This window comes from Salmo salar, chromosome ssa08 (assembly GCF_905237065.1).
Source record: "Salmo salar chromosome ssa08, Ssal_v3.1, whole genome shotgun sequence".
Classification (NCBI taxonomy): Eukaryota; Metazoa; Chordata; class Actinopteri; order Salmoniformes; family Salmonidae; genus Salmo; species Salmo salar.
Window position 1 is genome coordinate 25,064,068 of NC_059449.1, and position 3,984 is coordinate 25,068,051.

Consider the following 3,984-nt stretch of genomic DNA (forward strand, 5'->3'; position numbering starts at 1 on the left):
ACACTTGTGTGTCTCTTTACACTATATAAATGACTCATCTCGCAGTGTTTGATGATACCCTGATGAAGACAGCTTCGCTGTCGAAACATGGGTGATTAAATTTTTGCATCTGAGCTCTTAGAGTGTGCGGCTTTCCTTTATTTTCTGGTATGGCTGCATAACACAGAAGGTAACTTAAGGCAAAAAACTAAAGTAGGGTTGTTGGTCGGGGTGGATGGGTAAGCGTAACGTGAATGTCTAGCCACCCAAAGGCTGTGTGTTTGAATCTCATCATGGACAACTTTAGCATTTTAGCTACTTGGCAACTACTTAGCATGTTAGCTAACCCTAACCTTTTAACCTACAGTGCCTTCAGAAAGTATTCACACCCTATTTTCTATGTATACAACATAGGTCAGCAATGCTGGCCTACGGAGTCCCTTTGGAAACCCAACTACCTAAACATCCAATGATGTGATTTATAAATAAATGATCTGGGCTCCTGAATGACTGATCTCTATAATATATAAACAACTCTTGGAAAGCTCATATTCTGAGATATCCATTAAAAATGTATGATCCACAGATCATCCGTTATCCAAATCATCAACTTATACATTTCAACTTTGTTCACAGACTGTACTTAACACCAAGGAAATGTTTTATGATGAAATTGGCCCCAACCCCCAGCTGTTTACTGTGTCCCCTAAATCAGGTAGGCACATTCCTTCATATGATGTAGGAGTGCCCTGCAGTTAAATGCTTCTGGGACAAGGTTACAAAATTCATTTGGAAGTGGATGAATTTAAATATCCAATGCTTTCCATCTTTTATGTTACCTAACGATGGTAGTCGCTTGAATCTCTCAGTCAATCAGAGAAGATTACTGCTGCCAATTGTTTTTAACTGTAATATGGCAACCACCTCACCTAATTAATCATTTGACCATGCTCAAAGCAATATTCAGTGTCAGCTTTTTGCATTTTTTTGACACATCTAGCAATCTGTGTTCTTCTTTACGAGGCATTGAAAAACCTCCCTGGTCTTAGTGGTTGAATCTGTGTTTGAAATTCACTACTTGATTGAGGGTCCTTACAGATAGTTGTATGTGTGTGGTACAGGGATGAGGTAGTCCTTCAAAATCATGTTAACCACTATTAATGAACACAGAGTGAGTCCATGCAACTTATTATGTGACTTGTTAAGCACATTTTTACTCCTGAACCTATTTAGGCTTGTCATAACAAAGGGCTTATTGACTTATTGGCTCAAGATATTTCAGCTTTTCCATTTTTTTTTTATTTATAAAAATCTCTAAAAACAAAATGTATCTTTGACATTATTGGGTTTTGTGTGCAGACCAGTGACACAAAATCTCAATTTAATCATCCATTTTAAGTTCAGGCAGTAACACAACAAAATGTGGAAAACATTCATGGGTGTGAATAATTTCTGAAGGCAGTGTAACTCCTAACCCTACCCCTAACTTTAACCCTAACCTCTAGCCTAGCTAACGTTAGCCACAACAAATTGGAATTTGTAACGTATCGTAACATTATACAAAATGGACATCCACAATTTACATCTGGACACCCATTCAAATTAGAGGATTTGGCTATTTTAGCCACACCCATCGCTGACAGGTGTATAAAGTCGAGCAGACAGCCATGCAATCTCCATAGACAAACATTGACAGTAGAAGAGCTCAGTGACTTTCAACGTGGCATCGTCATAGGATGCCACCTTTCCATCAAGTCAGGTAGTCCATGTTAAATCACCTGTTTATTCTTTATAGATGTCTCCTTTCCATCAAGTCAGGTAGTCCATGTTTTTAACCTGCTTTATAGATGTCTCCTTTCCATCAAGTCAGGTAGTCCATGTGTTATTATAATCACCTGTTTATTCTTTATAGATGTCTCCTTTCCATCAAGTCAGTCATGTGTTATATATCACCTGTTTATTCTTTATAGATGTCTCCTTTCCATCAAGTCAGGAAGTCCATGTGTTATTATAATCACCTGTTTATTCTTTATAGATGTCTCCTTTCCATCAAGTCAGGTAGTCCATGTGTTATTATATCACCTGTTTATTCTTTATAGATGTCTCCTTTCCATCAAGTCAGGAAGTCCATGTGTTATTATAATCACCTGTTTATTCTTTGGCCGGGATTCAATCCGATTGCAAGTTGTAGCGAGCTTGTTAATTAAAGGTAATTTTTGACTGAGCCAACATCTGCAGCGTTTAACATGACTGTTATCTCCAGGAACGCGGGAACATTTCCTTTAAAAGCAGCATTGTTGACATCACTCTACAAAACGTAATCGAGTTGAATTTCGGCCTTTATATTTTTCACAAGTAATTTTGTTTTGTTGTTCTTGTGGTTTTTTTTACCTCTCATGATGTTATTGATTATAAATGTTATGATATTGATTATGATATAGATTATTGTTCTGATGTTGTTAGTAGTATATAATGATGTTATTGATTATAAATGTTATGATATTGATTATGATATAGATTATTGTTCTGATGTTGTTAGTAGTATATAGATAATGATGTTATTGATTATAAATGTTATGATATTGATTATGATATAGATTATTGTTCTGATGTTGTTAGTAGTATATAATAATGTTATTGATTATATATGTTATGATATTGATTATGATATAGATTATTGTTCTGATGTTGTTAGTAGTATATAGATAATGATGTTATTGATTATGATCTGTGGGTTACAGAGAAAGTATAGTATTTAGTGCAGGTCTGATATACAACAGATTGTGTGGCCATGTTGGCCTTCTCTGTGGCTCAGTTGGTAGAGCATGGTGTTTGCAACGCCAGCATGGTGTGTGCAATGCCAGGGTTGTGGGTTCAATTCCCACGGGGGGCCAGTATATATAAAAAAAAACAAATTAAATGCATGAAATGAAATGTATGCATTCACTACTGTAAGTTGCTCTGGATAAGAGCATCTGCTAAAATGTAATGTTGTGTGCAAATCAATCATTCAACCAATCAAATCAACCAAAACATTGTAAAGTAAGCCAATATTGTATTATATCAATGACCTGAAAGGTTTTGTTAACAAGTGTTATATCGTATGTGTGATGTGAGTTCAGATGATGTTGCTGTAATGTTTCCACATAAAGACCTGTTACTCTCCATGTAATCACATCACTGTATGATTCTAATAAACTCACAGACCTGTTACTCTCTAAACCGCCATGTAATCACATCACTGTATGATTCTAATAAACTCACAGACCTGTTACTCTCTAAACCGCCATGTAATCACATCACTGTATGATTCTAATAAACTCACAGACCTGTTACTCTCTAAACCGCCATGTAATCACATCACTGTATGATTCTAATAAACTCACAGACCTGTTACTCTCCATGTAATCACATCACTGTATGATTCTAATAAACTCACAGACCTGTTACTCTCTAAACCACCATGTAATCACATCACTGTATGATTCTAATAAACTCACAGACCTGTTACTCTCTAAACCGCCATGTAATCACATCACTGTATGATTCTAATAAACTCACAGGCCTGTTACTCTCTAAACCGCCATGTAATCACATCACTGTATGATTCTAATAAACTCACAGACCTGTTACTCTCTAAACCGCCATGTAATCACATCACTGTATGATTCTAATAAACTCACAGACCTGTTACTCTCTAAACCGCCATGTAATCACATCACTGTATGATTCTAATAAACTCACAGGTCTGTTACTCTCTAAACCGCCATGTAATCACATCACTGTATGATTCTAATAAACTCACAGACCTGTTACTCTCTAAACCGCCATGTAATCACATCACTGTATGATTCTAATAAACTCACAGGTCTGTTACTCTCTAAACCGCCATGTAATCACATCACTGTATGATTCTAATAAACTCACAGACCTGTTACTCTCTAAACCGCCATGTAATCACATCACTGTATGATTCTAATAAACTCACAGACCTGTTACTCTCTA